This window comes from Oncorhynchus masou, chromosome 12, assembly GCF_036934945.1.
Source record: "Oncorhynchus masou masou isolate Uvic2021 chromosome 12, UVic_Omas_1.1, whole genome shotgun sequence".
Taxonomy (NCBI): Eukaryota; Metazoa; Chordata; class Actinopteri; order Salmoniformes; family Salmonidae; genus Oncorhynchus; species Oncorhynchus masou.
Genome location: NC_088223.1, coordinates 66,590,160 through 66,610,111, shown reverse-complemented (window position 1 = coordinate 66,610,111; position 19,952 = coordinate 66,590,160). Strand labels below are relative to the sequence as shown.

The following is a 19,952-nucleotide window of genomic DNA, read 5'->3' as shown; positions in this document are numbered from 1 at the left end:
AACCACTCTAAACGGCAGTAGTCTGGCACGGATCACTATGAGGACTGAACCGGTTAAGATGTTGTTGTCGGGGAATCATTCAGAGTTTATCTCCTTCTTCATTCTGTCCTCGCCCCATGTTCCTCTGGTTCTTGGTTACCCCTGGCTGAAGGAACACAATCCCTCGTTTGATTGGGTGACGGGTAAGGTAACTAGTTGGAGCATTGATTGTCATGCTAACTGCCTTAGGACTGCCTGTTCTCCTGCCGTTTCCAGTCAGGTCAGTGACTCTGCTCCTCCTGATTTGTCCCTGGTTCCAGAAACATATCACGAGTTGGGTGAAGTATTCAGTAAACAGAAGGCTCTGTCCCTTCCGCCCCACCGACCTTATGATTGTGCGATTAATCTGTTTCCTGGAGCTGCCTTTCCCAAGGGACAGTTATACAGTATCTCACGACCTGAACGTGAGGCCTTGGAGATCTACATTAAGGAATCTCTAGCTGCAGGTCTCATTCGGCCCTCGTCATCACCTCTGGGAGCAGGATTTTTTTGTGAGCAAGAAGGATGGCTCTCTTCGACCGTGTATTGATTATCAGGGTTTGAATGATATTACGGTCAAGAACAAGTATCCCCTGCCCTTGATGAGCTCGGCTTTCGATTCTTTACAGGGTGCTACGGTTTTTACGATGCTTGATTTACGTAATGCTTATCATTTGGTTCGGATCAAAGAGGGGGACGAGTGGTTGACTAGGTTCAATACTCCGATGGGACATTTCGAGTACCAGGTGATGCCGTTTGGACTGACCAACGCTCCTGCTGTGTTCCAAAGTATGGTGAATGACGTTCTGAGAGATATGATTGGTATTTTTGTGTTCGTTTACCTGGATGATATCCTCATCTTCTCGAAGGAGCTTTCTAGCCATGTTCAGCATGTCGGTTATTGGAGAACCGTCTGTTCGTGAAGGCTGAGAAGTGTGATTTTCACGCCCACACGACGTCCTTCCTCGGGTACATCATCTCCAGGGGAGAGATCAAGATGGACCAAGAGAAGGTTCGGGATTGGGTCCAGCCCGGTACGAGATTGCAGCTCCAGAAATTCCTGGGGTTTGCAAATTTTTATCAGAGGTTTATCCGTGATTACAGCCGGGTGGCCGCCCCTTTAACTGTACTGACGTCTTGCACCAGAAAGTTCTGTTGGTCTCCTGAGGCAGACCGAGCATTTCTAGATTTGAAGAGCCGATTCACCAACGCCCCGATTCTCTCTCTCAACCTGACACTTCCCGTCAGTTCGTTGTGGAGGTGGATGCGTCTGATGTGGGGGTGGGCGCCATCCTGTCCCAGCATAGCTCCACTGACAGTAAACTCCATCCCTGAGCCTTCTACTCTTGTCGTCTTTCTCCAGCTGAAAGAAACTACGATGTGGGTACCCGGGAGCTTCTCGCTGTGAAGCTTGCCTTGAAGGAGTGGCGTCACTGGTTGGAGGGAGCGGAGCGACCGCTTCTGGTCTGGACTGACCACAAGAATCTGGCTTACGTGCAATCGGCTAAACGTCTCAACTCCCGTCAGGCCCGGTGGGCTTTGTTTTTTGGACGCTTCAATTTTTCCCTGACGTTCCGACCTGGGTCGAAGAACGGGAACGCGGACGCCCTGTCCCGGATGTTCTCCAAGACGGGGGAGAGTGGGGCCAAGACTTAGACGATTCCTCCCCAGAACGTTGTCGTGGGAGCCGTTACATGGAGGATTGAGGAGGAGGTGATGGCGGCTCTTCGGACACAGCCCGGGCCCGGTAACGGTCCACCCGGTCGGTTGTTCGTGCCTGAGTCGGTTCGTTCTGCTGTCCTTCAGTGGTCCCACGCCAGCAAGATAGCTTGTCACCCTGGTGTTGCTCGGACTATGGCGCTACTGCGCAGACAATTTTGGTGGCCTGCCATGGGAGAAGATACCCGGAGGTTTGTTGCCGCTTGTCCTGTTTGTGCGCAGAATAAGAGTACCAATCGGGCCAGCTTTGGGCTTCTTCACCCCCTAACTATTCGTGGTCGCATCTGGCCCTGGATTTTGTCACGGATATGCCCTCTTCTGTTGGTAACACGGTTATTCTGACCATTGTGGATAGATTCAGCAAGTTTGCCCACTTTGTTCCCCTCTCCAAGCTGCCTTCTGCCACTGAGACGTCCGAGATCCTGGTTAGGGAGGTGTTCAGGGTCCACGGGTTGCCCTTCATCTGCCACTGGGATGTCTCCCTTCCAGTGCCTGTACGGTTACCAACCTCCCTTGTTTCCTTCTCAGGAGCGGGATCTCTCAGTTCCTTCTGTCCAGACCCACATTCGTCGTTGCCACCGCACCTGGCATCGGGCCAGGAAGGCCCTCCTTAAGGTTTCTGACCGGTATCAGATCCAGGCGAATCGTCGCCGTATTCCTGCCCCCGCTTATACCGTCGGAGATAGGGTTTGGTTGGCTACATGGGATCTTCCTCTACGGACTGAGTCAAGGAAACTGTCACCGAAGTTCATTGGTCCGTTTGTAGTGGAGAAGATCATTAATCCTGTTGTGGTCCGACTCAAGTTGCCTGCGACACTAAGAGTACATCCCACCTTTCATGTCTCCTGCCTCAAGCCGGTTCTCCTCAGTCCTCTGTTGCCCCCTCCTCCTCGTCCTCCTCCTCCTCGGATGATCGGAGGTGGTCCTGTCTACACGGTGCACCGCATCATGGACTCCAGACGGCAGGGTCGAGGGTTCCAGTATTTAGTGGATTGGGAAGGATATGGTCCTGAGGAGAGGAGTTGGATTCCTCGGCGTCAGATCCTTGACGATGACCTGCTTCGTGACTTTTACCGCCTCCACCCTGGCGCTCCGGGTAGTCCGCCCGGTGGCGTTCGTCGGAGGGGGGGGGGTACTGTCACGAATCCCGTTTCCTGAGTCTGTTTTTTGCCTGTGTTCTGTTCTGGAGTGTTTTTTCCGGCGTCCTGGAACGCACCCTGTCTGGTTGCCGGGAAATGTAGCCAGTTGGGAGTTCTGATTACCCGCACCTGTATCCCATCAGCTATCTGCACACCTGGTCCTGATCATCATCTCTCCTCTTCATAAGCCCGGACCTGATATCCATTCCCTGCCGGATCGTTAGCCATGAACAGTATGTCGTGCCATAGAATCAGCCTCAAGTTGGATAGAATTTGTTTTGTTGTTTTTTACGTATTGCTTGCCTTAAACTTACCTCTGTTTGTTCTGTCTTCAGTTTCTCACCCGGATCATTTACCCCATTCCCGCCTGGTCGTCGGAGAATTCCGCTACCCCATTGGATCCACCTATTTACTCCCATCAACTCACCACCGCTGCCCGCTACGCCACCTGGATATATCTACCCATTCACATTCACTTGTAAATAAATACTCACCTTCTTCCTACTCTCCTTGTCCTGGTCTGCTTCTGGGTTCGATTTTGAAAGAACGTGACAGCTACACCAGCAGTCATGGGTCATGACTGCAGTAAAATAATCTCCTCTTATGCACTAATGGCCTGGTACACAGGGCTCTATAGTACCTCTAACTACTCTGACATCAATGCAAGTGCAATCAAAAATCACATCAAACATTTATCAAAAGAGTATTGTGCTTTTTAAACTCACCTCGGTGTTCGATCAATTTGAAGAAAGAAGTTCAACAATGGGTTAAAACTGAGTGGAAACATGGTCATTGTGGATGTTGTTTCAAAGCCTGTTTCAAACCATGAAATGGACCGTACTTTCTAAGGTGAAGATGATAAATTCAAAGCACCCATACACATATTAGAGCTTATGTATACGCTTAGGCCTATATATGAGCCCAAGCCTGAAAAATCAAAACTGAATTAAAATGATTATTGTGCGGTTATACATTACATTGCCTACCGCATATTACGCACGGCAGAAAACATTAAAACTGATTTAAGATATATTTCAATTTATTATGGATCCCTATTCTCTTCCTGGGGTCCAGCTAAATTAAGGCAGTTTATACAATTTTAAAAACATTACAATACATTCACAGATTTTACAACACATTGTGTGCCCTCAGGCCCCTAATTCATCACTAACACACATCTACAGTACTAAATCCATGTGTATGTTATTGTGTGTATGCATGTGTCTGAACCTATGTTTGAGTTGCTTCACAGTCCCCGCTGTTCCATAAGATGTATTTTTAGCAGTTTTTAAATACCATTTTTACTGCTTGCATCACATACTTGATGTGGAATAGAGTTCCATGTAGTCATGGCTCTATGTAGTACTGTGTGCTTCCCGACTCTTCTGGACTTGGGGAGATCTTCTGTTGAATCTGACAATTCATCTTAATGGTTGTACAGTCGTCTCAAATAAAACTGTGAAGGACCTCGGCGTTACTTTGGACCCTGATCTCTCTTTTGAAGAACATATCAAGACCATTTCAAGGACAGCTTTTTTCCATCTACGTAACAATGCAAAACTCAGAATCTTTCTGTCCAAAAATGATGCAGAAAAATTAATCCATGCTTTTGTCACTTCTAGGTTAGACTACTGCAATGCTCTACTTTCCGGCTACCCGGATAAAGCACTAAATAAACTTCAGTTAGTGCTAAATACGGCTGCTAGAATCCTGACTGGAACCAAAACATTTGATCATATTACTCCAGTGCTAGCCTCTCTACACTGGCTTCCTGTCAAAGCAAGGGCTGATTTCAAGATTTTACTGCTAACCTACAAAGCATTACATGGGCTTGCTCCTACCTATCTCTCTGATTTGGTCCTGCCGTACATACCTACACGTACGCTACGGTCACAAGACGCAGGCCTCCTAATTGTCCCTAGAATTTCTAAGCAAACAGCTGGAGGCAGGGCTTTCTACTATAGAGCTCAATTTTTATGGAACGGTCTGCCTACTCATGTCAGAGACACAAACTCGGTCTCAACCTTTGTCTTTACTGAAGACTCATCTCTTCAGTGGGTCAAATGATTGAGTGTAGTCTGGCCCAGGAGTGGGAAGGTGAACGGAAAGGATCTGGAGCAACGAACCGCCCTTGCTGTCTCTGCCTGGCCGGTTCCCCTCTTTCCACTGGGATTCTCTGCCTCTAACCCTATTACAGGGGCTGAGTCACTGGCTTGCTGGGGCTCTCTCATGCCGTCCCTGGAAGGGGTGCGTCACCTGAGTGGGTTGATTCACTGATGTGGTCATCCTGTCTGGGTTGGCGCCCCCCCCTGGGTTGTGCCGTGGCGGAGATCTTTGTGGGCTATACTCAGCCTTGTCTCAGGATGGTAAGTTGGTGGTTGAAGATATCCCTCTAGTGGTGTGGGGGCTGTGCTTTGGTAAAGTGGGTGTGGTTATATCCTTCCTGTTTGGCCCTGTCTGGGGGTGTCCTCTGATGGGACCACAGTGTCTCCTGACCCCTCCTGTCTCAGCCTCCAGTATTTATGCTGCAGTAGTTTACGTGTCGGGGAGCTAGGGTCAGTTTGTTATCTGGAGTACTTCTCCTGTCCTATTCGGTGTCCTGTGTGAATCTAAGTGTGCGTTCTCTAATTCTCTCGTTCTCTCTTTCTATCTCTCTCTCGGAGAACCTGAGGCCTAGGACCATGCCCCAGGACTACCTGACATGATGACTCCTTGCTGTCCCCAGTCCACCTGACCGTGCTGCTGCTCCAGTTTCAACTGTTCTGCCTTATTATTATTCGACCATGCTGGTCATTTATGAACATTTGAACATCTTGGCCATGTTCTGTTATAATCTCCACCCGGCACAGCCAGAAGAGGACTGGCCACCCCACATAGCCTGGTTCCTCTCTAGGTTTCTTCCTAGGTTTTGGCCTTTCTAGGGAGTTTTTCCTAGCCACCGTGCTTCTACACCTGCATTGCTTGCTGTTTGGGGTTTTAGAAAGGGTTTCTGTACAGCACTTTGAGATATCAGCTGATGTACGAAGGGCTATATAAATAAATTTGATTTGATCTTTGTTAATGAATGAATCAGGTCTACTGGTAGGTCAGCTCTTCTGGCCTTCAGCCTCTGTGTGTTCATTGGTGGTGATAAGGGGATTGACTCTCACTGACCCATTGTCCCCAGGAGCACAGAGCCACAGTCAGTAGGAGCAGGCAGGCAGACCAATCGATACCCGCAAGCTAAGCTGCTATGTAACCAGGACAGCTCAGGACAGGATAAAGGGAGGGGTCCCTACAGGGTTTGGGTTTAATGGATCGTTTTTTCCCCTCCCCCCCCTCTGTACTCATCTGTGGTGGTATTGAATGGTGCGGAGGGAAGAAGGAGTGATGAACAGGGAGTGTTGGAGTGTCAGCCTCAGAGGAACCATTGATTAATGTCAGCTAGTCTGTAGTAGGGAACACTGACAAGACTCTTGGTGTAGAAGAACTGTTGGTTACAGCTGATTCTCTGTGAAAGTACAATGTGTCCTTGGTTTAATGGCACCCTTTGAGTTTTCAATGCGAAACTGAAAGATATTGCAAGCAATTGGATGGATTTGATTATCACAAAATAAATCTGCAACAGGCATGGCTAGTAGTAACTAAATAATACATAAAAATAAACAAACTATCTTATTTTCATGCATAGAAAAGGTAAATGAGAAATTGGACAGGTTCAGGTTGCACTGTTGCAATGTGTCTCAAAATGTTTTCTGTCGACTGAACATGCTCCTGCTTTCTGTCCCTGAATGAGTGTTGTAACTGGGTCATGTTCAGTTGGCCACAGCATAGCAAAACATTCTGTCCCTGTGTTACCCAGGCTGTGGGTGATGATTGCGAATGCGCTGCAGCCCTCAGTGAAGATGCTGAGGCAGCAGAGGTACACTCAGAACCTGATGGTGGACCCCCTCATGGTGCTGTGCAGTGACCAGAGTGTCTACAGGTAGACTATTCCTTGGCTACCTTTCCTACTGCACCTGTTGCTTTGCTTACTATTTTGCATTAGATCACTATATTTGAGAATGTTGTACAATGAAAAGTGTTAAAAAGGAAATTGTTATCAAGTATTTAGTTTAGGTATTTTTTTCAGGACAAAACAATGCTTACTGAGCCTGGAATATGTTTGACATTAATCAGATAATGTAGTATACATATAATATTTAAGTAATTTCACTAAGTAGCCAATTCCACGGTGAAAGTGATGCTGAGACTCAGATTTTTCAAAATGTATGTCAAACTAAAGCCAATGATTGCAAAATTAAACAAACCATACAACTCAATCCACAGGGACAAGGAATGTGTTTTTGTCCATTTTTTTCCGTGGAAATGGTTAAAAGTAGTCCTTGTTTGTTGAGTTGAAAAATCTGAGTCTCCGCATCACTCTGATATAGTGGAATTGCCCATGCCTAAAATTGAACATATCTATTGTGTGTTATTTCACCACAAAATATATTTTTTGTACATGTGAGTAAATAAACTGTTTGTCCCCAGGTGTCACCCCCTGATGGACATTGTCCTCCACGTGCTGACCAGCTACCTGCTGGCTTCCAAGGCCTACCTCAACCTCCACCTAAAGGAGACCACAGACTTTGACCCTCATTAACCTGGGCCTAGGACAGGCTGGACAGCCAGAGGTCACCAGAGAAGAGCTTAAGAACACCCTGCTGGCTGCACAGGTAACACACAGGGACAGATACACACACTCATACGTGTGCACACACACACAGTGTATAGTATGTCAGTCATTTTAGTTGTAAGTAGAATCCCACATGGTGTGTGTCTTGTGCTTCTTTCTGCCTCCAGGACAGTGCAGCAGTCCAGATCCTGCTGGAGGTGTGTCTGCCCCCCCCAGAGGAGCAGCAGGGGCCCCTAAGGGCCATGGCCAGGTGCGATGCTGGGAGCCTGCTGAGGAGGATGAGGGGCTACTCAGTGACCTACGAGAGATGCAGCGTCGCATCTGCTGTCTGCTGTACCAGATGTTCATTGCTGACCCCAACTTCGCCAAGCTGGTGCACTTCCAGGTAAACCCTTCTACTACGTAGAAGAGATGTTCTTGCCAAATTCTAATCTCAAATTCTAGCCCTTTGGTCGATAAGGCTCCGAGAGCTGAAAGGATCATGTTTATATGATCACATGTCAAGCCAGCATTTAGTCATAACAAACAGCATAACCAAATGGTGTCTTCCATAAGATCATAAGTGTGCCACAGAAGTGCTGTTGTCAGTGATCTGTGCCTGAGTGGTGAGAGGGGAATCAGTTGCCTGCAGCCTGAATGACTGCAGCAGTCCCAGACAGTCCCAGTAGTAGGACGCTGCCATATGTTTCACTTCATCAACCCAATCCTGCCTCTCTGTCGCAGTAATCCTGCATGCCTGGATCCATGCTGTGCACACAAGCTGTTGCTGAGTGTGTGTTTACATCACAAGACAGAAGAACCTCAGTCAAAGGCAAAACTAAAGCCTGTCGCATGCTTCCCAAACATTTAGCGCATATATTATGATTACATTGTTATGTTTTTGTTCATTTATTTTTTTCCGGCTGTTCGAGCACACATTTTGTTCTTGAGGCAAGTCTAAGTTGGGTAGCCGAAGTCTACGCCCCTTTGTCTGTGATTTGGTCAACAGTACTACTCCTAGTAGGAGTGGGAACTATGGACGGAATTCTTCAATTAAGTGTTTATCACTCAACAAGCGATGACTTGTTTTAATGCAAGTTTTTTCACTTCAGAAATATTGCACTAGACATCTTAGATGTAAAATTGCATGACTAAGACCTAATTACAGATTTCTTGATTTATTTTGGATGAATTCAGACTATTTTGAGTAAGTGCGTACCGGCTAGGTTGCTACGGCATCTCAAGAGGAACAAACAGTAATATTGCTTTTTTGTTTTTCAGACAAAGGTCTTTATAAGGTAGTGCAAGGCACAGATGTTCGCTTCACCGAGTTCTGCTTTTTACTTGAATTTCTTTCTCTTTTTGTCTCCTCATTTTCTCTCTCCGGGTTGCCCTCAAGCTTTACTACCTCTGACTGTGGTAGGAATTCCCTCCATCCATATCTGCCTGGACTTCATCCCAGAGCTGTCTGGCCCAGCCCCAGCTGAGGAAACAGGCATCCAAGCCCACAACCCTGAGCTACATTAGCCCCGTGTCTTTTTCAGGGTTTTCTACTGAACAACAATATAAAGGCAACATGTAAAGTGTTGGTCCCATGTTTCATGAGCTGATATTAAAGATCACAGAAATGTTCTGTGCACACAGAAAGCTTATTTCTGTCATGCCCTGGTCAAAATATATTATGTTTATCTTCATTTATTTGGTCAGGCCAGGGTGTGACATGGGTTATTGTGGTGTGTTTTTGTCTTGGGGTTTTGTGGGGTGTCTAGTATAGTCTATGGCTGCCTGAGGCGGTTCTCAATCAGAGTCAGGTGATTATCATTGTCTCTGATTGGGAACCATATTTAGGCAGCCATATTCTTTGAGTGTTTCGTGGGTGATTGTTCCTGTCTCTGTGTTTATGTTCACCAGATAGGCTGTATAGTTTTTCACGTTCCGTCTGTTGTTTTGTACATTCAGTTATTTCATGTCTAGTCGTATTTTCATTAATAAACATGAGTAACCACCACGCTGCATTTTGGTCCGCTCCTCCTCCAACAGAAGAACAACGTTACAATTTCTCTAAAATGTTGGCCACAACTTAGTTAACGGTGCCTTTGGAAAGTATTCAGACCCCTTGACTTTTTCCATGTTTTGTTAGGTTACAGCCTTATTCAAAAATTATTATTTTTCTCCCTCATCAATCTGCACACAATACCCCATAATGACGAAGCAAAAACATTTATTTATTTATGGAAATATCACATTTACATAAGTATTCAGACCCTTTACTCAAGCTTTGCACACCTGTATTTGGGGAGTTTCTCCTATTCTTCTCTGCAAATCCTCTCAAGTGCTGTCAGGTTGGAAGGGGAGTGTTGCTGCACAGCTATTTTCAGGTCTTTCCAGAGATGTTCGATCGGATTCAAGTCCAGGTTCTGGCTGGGCCACTCAAGGACATTCAGAGACTTGTCCCGAAGCCACTCCTGTGTTGTCTTGGCTGTGTGCTTAGGGTCATTGTGGATGTCTGTGTGCAGGGTAGCCTAGTGGTTAGAGTGTTGGACTAGTAACCGGAAGGTTGCGAGTTCAAACCCCCGAGCTGACAAGGTACAAATTTGTCGTTCTGCCCCTGAACAGGCAGTTAACCCACTGTTCCCAGGCCATCATTGAAAATAAGAATTTGTTCTTTAACTGACTTGCCTGGTTAAATAAAGGTAAAATAAATAAAACAATTGTCCTGTTGGAAGGTGAACCTTCGCCCCAGTCTGAGGTCCTGAGCCCTCTGGAGCAGGTTTTCATTAAGGATTTCTCTGTACTTTGCTCTGTTCATCTTTCCCTCGATCCTGACTAGTCTCACAGTCCCTGCCGCTGAAAAACATGCCCACAGCATGATGCTGCCCCCACCATGCTTCACCGTAGAAATGGTGCCAGGTTTCCTCTAGACTTGACACTTGGCATTCAGGCCAAAGAGTTCAATCTTCGTTTTGTTGGAATTGGCTAAACTTTGAACATTTGAGATATTAAATAGATGATAGAGACAAAACCTTGAATAGAAAGAGTATGTAAAAAAAAGCCAGAAGGCTTTGGAATGTGTTTGATGGAGTAGAGGAGAGTGATGTGCTGATATAGGGAAGACAGATGGATATCTGTGGATTAGGTGAAGGAGGGGTTCAGGTCAGGAGGTGAGGGTTGAGGTCAGTTCCCCTTAAGGGAGTAATCAGGGTTAGTGTCTGGTTACCTTCTTTCTTTTGGGCACAATCTAAGGATGGAGAGCGGGAGTGTCTTAGGTAGGATGTATATAACTGTGATGTCTGAAATGTTTTGCTGTCTGATTACAGCTGTACAGAACCTTTAGGAATAATTACACTTGGTTAAAGCTTCTCTAGTGTCCGTGAGTTTTTTAATCTGAAAAATAAGAACCTAACAGTTTCATCAGACCAGAGAATCTGTTTCTCATGTTCTGGGAGTCTTTATGTGCCTTTTGGTAAACTCCAAGTGGGCTGTCATTTGCCTTTTACTGAGGAGTGGCTTCCGTCTGGCCACTCTACCATAAAGGTCTGATTGGTGGAATGCTGCAGAGATAGTTATCTTTCTGGAAGGTTCTCCCATCTCCAGAAAATGAACTCTAGAGCTCTGTCAGAGTGACCATCGGGTTCTTGGTCACCTCCCTGACCAAGGCCCTTCACCCACAACTTGCTCGGTTTGGCTGGGGGGGCAGCTTTTGGAAGTATCTTATAAGAATGATGGAGACCACTGTGTTCTTGGGGACCTTCAATGCAGGATACCTTTTTTGGTACCCTTCCCCAGATTTGTGCCTCGACACAATCCTGTCTTGGATCTCTACGGACAATTCCTTCGACCTCACGGCTTGGTTTTTGCTCTAACATGCACTGTTATCTGTGGGACCTTGTATAGACCGGTGTGTGCCTTTCCAAATCATGTCAAATCAATTGAATTTACCACAAATGGACTTTCTCAAGGATGATCAATGGAAACAGGATCCAACGGAGCTCAATTTTGAGTCTCATAGCAAAGGGTCTGAATATGTCAAGGTATGTTTTTTATTTTTGCTAGCATTTCTAAAATCCAGTTTTTGCTTTGTCATTATGGGGTATTGTGTGTAGATAAAAACAACAACAGTTTAATCAATTTTAGAATACGACTAACGTAATGTGGAGGGAATAAAAGTCAAGATGTCTGAATACTTTCTGAAGGCACTGTACATCCCTGTTAGTGAGCATTTCGCCTGTGCCAAGATAACAGCATGATCATAACACAGGTGCACCTTGTGCTGGGGACAATAAGGCCACTCTAAAATGTGCAGTTTTGTCACACAATATAATGCCACAGATGTCTGAAGTTTTGAGGGAGCGTGCAATTGGCATGCTGACTCCAGGCTTGTCCACCAGAGCAGCTGTTGCCAGATAATTGAATGTTCATTTTTGTACCTTAAGTCACCTCCAATGTCGTTTTAGAGAATTTGGCAGGACGTCAAACCGGCCTCACAACCGCAGATGGTGTGTAACCACGCCAGCCCAGGACCTCCACATCCAGCTTCTTCACTGGCGGGATCATCTAGGTCAGCCACCCTGCAGCTGATGAAACTGTGGGTTTGCACAACCAAAGAATTTCTGCCCAAACTGTCAGAAATCGTCTCAGGGAAGCTCATCTGCGTGCTCGTCATCCTCACAAGGGTCTTGACCTGACTGCAGTTTGGCATCGTAACCAACTTCAGTGGGCAAATTATCATCTTTGATGGCCACTGGCACTCTAGAGAAGTGTGCTCTTCATGGATGAATCCCGGTTTCAACTGTGCCGGGCAGCTGGCAGGCAGCGTGTATGGAGTTATGTGGGCCGAGCGGTTTACTAATGTCAACGTTGTGAACACAGTGCCCCACGGTGGTGGTGGAGTTATGGTATGGGCAGGCATACGCTACAGACAACAAACACAATTTCATTTTATCGATGGCAATTTGAATGCACAGAAATACCGTGATGAGTTCCTAAGGTCCATTGTTGTGCTATTCATCCTCTGCCATCACCTCATGTTTGAGTATGATAATGCACGGCCCCTGACGCAAGGACCTGTCCACAATTCCTGTAAGCTGAAAATGTCCCAGTTCTTCCATGGCTTGTATACTCACCAGACAGGTCACCCATTGAGCATTTTTTGGAATGCTATGGATCGACGTGTAAGACAGCGTGTTACAGCTCCGGACAAATATCCATCAACTTTGCACAGCCATTGAAGAAGAGTGGGACAACATTCCACAGTCCGCAATCAACAGCCTGATCAACTCCGTTGGTCACACTACATACTGACTGTTTTTTTATGAATCTGTGACCTACATATGCTGTATTCCCAGTCATATGAAATCTATAGATTGGGGCCTAATTCATTTATTTCAATTGACTGATTTTCCTTCATTGAACTGTAACTCAGTAAATCTTTGAAATTGTTTCATGTTGCGTTTTTATATTTTTTGTTCAGTGTACATCAATTAGTTTCCAGGCCACAACATGTATAGGGCCTGTATTCATTTATAATGGAAACCCGTGTCTCTGGATGGGAAGGACTGGTATTAACTGTGGTTCTTGTCCCCCTCTACAGATTTTTGCCATCCAGCTGCTGTCCCACCTGTGTTCCCAGTACACCCTGCCCAAGTCCCTCAGCGTGGCCCGTCTGGCTGTCAGCGTCATGGCAACCCTGCTCACTCACTCACTCACTCACTCACTCACTCACTCACGCCACTCCCACCACCCTCCCACCACCACCACCACCACTCACTCACTCACTCACCACTCACTCACTCACGCCCTCCCTCCCTCCCTCCTCCCCCCTTACTACATGTCCTACTTGCTGTGCCTCCCTTTCTGTACTTTAATATGTTACTGCCATCTCCTGGTGGATCTCTGTTAGTGCAGTATTACTCATGATATATTTTTTTTCTGTTTGTACTCACTTCCCTGCTGTTCATGAAGTTTTTGTACAGTGCCTTGCAAAAGTATTCGCCCCCCTTGAACTTTGCAACCTTTTGCCACATTTCAGGCTTCAAACATAAAGATATAAAACCGTATTTTTTTGTGAAGAATCAACAACAAGTGGGACACAATCATGAAGTGGAACGACATTTATTGGATATTTCAAACTTTTTTAACAAATCAAAAACTGAAAAATTGGGCGTGCAAAATTATTCAGCCCCTTTACTTTCAGTGCAGCAAACTCTCTCCAGAAGTTCAGTGAGGATCTCTGAATGATCCAATGTTGACCTAAATGACTAATGATGATAAATACAATCCACCTGTGTGTAATCAAGTCTCTGTATAAATGCACCTGCACTGTGATAGTCTCAGAGGTCCGTTAAAAGCGCAGAGAGCATCATGAAGAACAAGGAACACACCAGGTAGGTCCGAGATACTGTTGTGAAGAAGTTTAAAGCCGGATTTGGATACAAAAAGATTTCCCAAGCTTTAAACATCCCAAGAAGCACTGTGCAAGCGATAATATTGAAATGGAAGGAGTATCAGACCACTGCAAATCTACCAAGACCTGGCCGTCCCTCTAAATTTTCAGCTCATACAAGGAGAAGACTGATCAGAGATGCAGCCAAGAGGCCCATGATCACTCTGGATGAACTGCAGAGATCTACAGCTGAGGTGGGAGACTCTGTCCATAGGACAACAATCAGTCGTATATTGCACAAATCTGGCCTTTATGGAAGAGTGGCAAGAAGAAAGCCATTTCTTAAAGATATCCATAAAAGTGTTGTTTAAAGTTTGCCACAAGCCACCTGGGAGACACACCAAACATGTGGAAGAAGGTGCTCTGGTCAGATGAAACCAAAATTGAACTTTTTGGCAACAATACAAAACGTTATGTTTGGCGTAAAAGCAACACAGCTCATCACCCTGACCCCACATCCCCACTGTCACAGCATCATGGTTTGGACCTGCTTTTCTTCAAGAGGGACAGGGAAGATGGTTAAAATTAATGGGAAGATGGATGGAGCCAAATACAGGACCATTACGGGAAAAAAACCTGATGGAGTCTGTAAAAGACCTGAGACTGGGATGGAGATTTGTCTTCCAACAAGACAATGATCCAAAACATAAAGCAAAATCTACAATGGAATGGTTAAAAAATAAACATATCCAGGTGTTAGAATGGCCAAGTCAAAGTCCAGACCTGAATCCAATCGAGAATCTGTGGAAAGAACTGAAAACTGCTGTTCGCAAATGCTCTCCATCCAACCTCACTGAGCTCGAGCTGTTTTGCAAGGAGGAATGGGAAAATATTTCAGTCTCTCGATGTGCAAAATTGATAGAGACATACCCCAAGCGACTTACAGCTGTAATTGCAGCAAAAGGTGACGCTACAAAGTATTAACTTAAGGGGGCTGAATCATTTTGCACGCCCAATTTTTCAGTTTTTGATTTGTTAAAAAAGTTTGAAATATTCAATAAATGTCGTTCCACTTCATGATTGTGTCCCACTTGTTGTTGATTCTTCACAAAAAAATACAGTTTTATATCTTTATGTTTGAAGCCTGAAATGTGGCAAAAGGTTGCAAAGTTCAAGGGGGCCGAATACTTTCGCAAGGCACTGTATTTTTCATGCCCACTCTGCTGTGCCTGGTGGCATTCTGCCAGGCCTTCCCTCCGCTCTACGATGACGTGGCGGCCCTGCTTGTGCAGGTGGGACAGGTCTGTGCCTCAGATGTTGCCACCAAGGCCAGGGATATCGACCTGCTCATCGCCAGTAAGTTTGTGTGTGTTCATGAGGCGCGGGTTGACTCTTAAACCGCAGCCCCTGTGGTTATATCTGCAGGGAGGGTGGGTTTAGGGTCATGAAATATTGTGTGGATGATGTGGGTGGTGTGCTGATTGAATAAAAGGAAAAAAATGCATTAAAAATCCATAAATGGTACCATTCATATCTATAGGCTACTTTTAGGGTTTTCTTTCATTATTTTTTATCTGGCATTAGTGCGTAGCCTAAGTTTTAAGGGCTAACTGATTTACTCATTAGTGTAATTACATCAGTGACGTGATCGATTCACAGTCGATTTCACCAAAATGTCAGTCCATTCTGGAGTTCAATGAAAAAGTGCACTTCAATGGATAAAAGTATATGCCCTGAACCATATAGAGTCATTTCTAAAGGTGTATCAATGCAGCAGTCAAATTCAATAAATGTAAAATATGATATATTGGCTAAGAGTTGAGGAGATACTGACTGTGTCATCTGTTTTTCCAAGTTGTATAACTTACACACACACTTACCCCAGCAGACATGCCAGAGGGGGTCTTTTCACAGTCCCCAGGTCAGAACCAATTCTAGGAAATGGACAGTATTTTACAGAGCCATGAGTGCATGGAACTCCATCTTATTTAGTGCGTGAACAGCAAACCTTGTTTCAAAAAACAAATAAAGCAACACCTCACGGCACAACCATGTGGCCAACTTGTTGTGTGTATATATAGACATGTACAGTTGAAGTCGGAAGTTTACATACACTTAGGTTGGAGTCATTAAAACTCGTTTTTCAACCACTCCACCAAGTTCTTGTTAACAAACTAGTTTTGGCAAGTCTGTTAGGAAGTCTACTTTGTGCATGACACAAGTCATTTTTCCAACAATTGTTTACAGACAAATTATTTCACTTATAATTCACGGAATCACAAATCCACTGGGTCAGAAGTTTACATACACTAAGTTGACTGGGCCTTCAAACAGCTTGGAAAATTCCAGAAAATTATGTCATGGCTTTAAAAGCTTCTGATAGGCTAATTGACATCATTTGAGTCAATTGGAGGTGTACCTGTGGATGTATTTCAAGGCCAACCTTCAAACTCAGTGCCTCGTTGCTTGACATCATGGGAAAATCAAAAGAAATCAGCCAAGACCTCAGAAAAAAAAATTGTTGACCTTCACAAGTCTGGTTCATTCTTGGGAGCAATTTCCAAATGCCTGAAGGTACCACGTTCATCTGTACAAACAATAGTACGCAAGTATAAACACCATGGGACCACGTAGCCGTCATACGACTCAGGAAGGAGACGAGTTCTGTCTCCTAGAGATGAACGTACTTTGGTACGAAAAGTGTAGATGCTGGAGGAAACAGATTCAAAAGTATATATATCCACACTAAAGAGAGTTCTATATCAACATAACCTGACAGGACGCTCTGCAAGGAAGAAGCCACTGCTCCAAAACCGACATAAAAAGCCAGACTACGGTTTGCAACTGCACATGGGGACAAAGATTGTCCTTTTTGGAGAAATGTCCTCTGGTCTGATGAATCAAAAAAATAACTGTTTGGCCATAATGACCATTGTTATGTTTGGAGGAAAAAGGGGGACGCTTGCAAGCAGAAGAACACCATCCTAACCGTGGAGCACGGGGGTGATAGCATCATGTTGTGGGGGTGCTTTGCTACCGGAGGGACTGGTGCACTTCACAAAATAGATGGCATCATGAGGAGGAAAAGTAGGTGGATATATTGAAGCAACATCTCAAGACATCAGTCAGGAAGTTTGGTCGCAAATGGGCAATGACCCCAAGCATACTTCCAAAGTTGTAGTAAAATGGCTTAGGACAACAAAGTTAAGGTATTGTAAAGGCAATCACAAATCCCTGACCTCAATCCTATAGAAAATTTGTGGGCAGAACTGAAAAAGCGTGTGCGAGCAAGGAGGCATACAAACCTGACGCACTTATACCAGCTCACCAGGTATATCTCTCTGGTTGCCCCCAAAACCAATTATTTCTTTGGCTGCCTCTCCTTCCAGTTCGCTGCTGCCAATGACTGGAACGAACTACAAAAATCTCTGAAACTGGAAACACTTATCTCCCGCACTAGCTTTAAGCACCAGCTGTCAGAGCAGCTCATTACTGCACCTGTACATAGCCCATCTATAATTTAGCCCAAACAACTACCTCTTTCCCTACTGTATTTATTTAATTTGATTTATTTATTTATTTTGCTCCTTTGCACCCCATTATTTTTATTTCTACTTTGCACATTCATCCACTGCAAATATACCATTCCAGTGTTTTACTTGCTATATTGTATTTACTTTGCCACCATGGCCTTTTTTTGCCTTTACCTCCCTTATCTCACCTCATTTGCTCACATCGTATATAGACTTGTTTCTACTGTATTATTGACTGTATGTTTGTTTTACTCCATGTGTAACTCTGTGTTGTTGTATGTGTCGAACTGCTTTGCTTTATCTTGGCCAGGTCGCAATTGAAAATTAGAACTTGTTCTCAACTTGCCTACCTGGTTAAATAAAGGTGAAATAAAAATATATATATATATAAAAAAATAAGCTCTGTCAGGAGGAATGGGATAAAATTCACCCAACTTATTGTGGGAAGACTGTGGAAGGCTACCCAAAACATTTGACCCAAGTTAAACAATTTAAAGGCAATGCTACCAAATACTAATTGAGTGCATGTAAACTTCTGACCCACTGGAAATGTGATGAAAGAAATAAAAGCTGAAAGAAATCATTCTCTCTACTATTATTCTGACATTTCACATTCTAAAATAAAGTGGTGATCCTAACTGACCTAAAACAGGGAAGTTTTACTCTGATTAAATGTCAGGAATTGTGAAAATCTGAGTTTAAATATATTTGGTTAAGGGGTATGTACATTTCCGACTTCAACTGTATGTGTAACTGATAGATGCACACACTACATGTTAATGTATTTAAATGGTAAATTATTTTGTCCTTTGTCTTTTTCATTCCATGTTGGAACCCAGTAAGACTAGCTGTCGCCATTGGCGTTAGCTAACGGGGTTCCTAATAAATCAAATCAAATACATACCCTCTCCCTCCTTCCCTTTGTCCCCTCCCACAATTTGCCCCCCCTCCCCTCTGTCCCTTAGGGTTGCAGTATGTGAAGGAGAAGCCCTGGGAGGTGTTGGTACCAGGAAGGGGTCAGTCCAAGCTGAGGCTTCCACAGAGGGCAGCAGGGGAGCTGGGTGGTGCCGACCCAGATGTCAAGCTCTGCTACCATATAGAAACCACCTTCATGGACATCGGCACCAGCCTCCACAGACTACAAACACAGAGACTTGCAGTGGAGAAGCACTGGGGCTGGAGGAGGGTTGTAGATTTAGATATGAGTGTTATTTTCAATATGTACTGTATGTTGTAGTGTGTATGCAATGTCAGTGTTTTGTAGGTGTTGAAAGATACAATTTGCTATAGATCTGTCTTCTTGACCCCTGTAAACATATATTTTTCTAATCTGCATGTCTTATTTTTCGCAGCAAAAACATGTATTTTTGAAGTGGTCAGGTGACATTGTGTTTTTATAGAGTAAACTCAGCAAAAAAAGAAACGTCCTCTCACTGTCAACTGCATTTATTTTCCACAAACATGTGTAAATATTTCTATGAACATAAAAAGATTCTACAACTGAGACATAAACTGAACAACTTCCACAGACATGTGACTAACAGAAATGGAATAATGTGTACCTGTCCCGCAGGTGTGATGTTCAGAGGTACCGATCCTGTGCAGGTGTTGTTACACGTGGTCTGCCACTGCGAGGACGATCAGCTGTCCGTCCTGTCTCCCTGAGATGTTTCAGTCCTCCTGGACCAGTCTCCTATCTCTGCAGTAGTTATAATTACACAGATTCCTGTCAGAGTTCTAGTGGTTTTGGCCCCCAGGTTTATCTTTTCAGTGTGTCCCTCTTGGGCCATGCTGCAGTTTACCGCACAGGGGCCTTCTATTGCCAATCCCGCTGCTGGGCTTAGAGCTAGAATACAGCATCGACCGCCTGCTATCAGTAAAGGCATCTGTCTCAATTATAATCAGCCAGGAGAAGTGTTTGGTTAGACACACCAACCACTTACCTATTATCATCATTATACCTCTTTTGACAGGTTCTTAAAAAGCTGTTATACAACCTAGCTGGCACTCTGCATTCATTACAAGAGTGTTTTTATAACATTTTAAACTGCTTGACTGCTGCTGATTGTGTACTAGAGAGAGGGAGACGTGTGGTGTGTGAACCATCTTCATTAGGGCTGTCTTTGAGGTAGTTCTAGTCAGAGGGCTAGGGGTGGATGGATGCTGGGTACATTATCTTTAATTACGACTCCTCTAACCTGGAGGCTCCTCTCTCTCTGGCTGTGGGCTCCCTCCTGCGCCCAGGTCTCTACGGTTAAGTGGTTTACAGAGTAGGTGATGCCCGTCACACCCTGAGCTATGAGCTGCGGCTGGATCAGATCTGCATAATGGGGGTGACGTGAACGAGCCCTATTAGAGAAACACCTGTTTAACCTCTAGCTGCCAAACAGACAGATATTAAAGGCAGGTCACATAACTTTACGAACTCTGTCTGAAGGGAGCATGTGTACTAGAGCTAGACAGTCAAACCAAAGGAAGTCTCTAGTCGACAGTAACACACTGTACATGCTTATGAGAAGACCGGC

General features: G+C 44.8%; 1 pseudogene; it reads left to right on the top strand.

Annotated features, from left to right (window-relative positions):
- LOC135549387 (integrator complex subunit 2-like) overlaps positions 1-18,806 on the top strand; it is a 49,466-nt pseudogene extending 30,660 nt beyond the window's left edge.
- Positions 18,807-19,952: the final 1,146 nt, after the last annotated feature.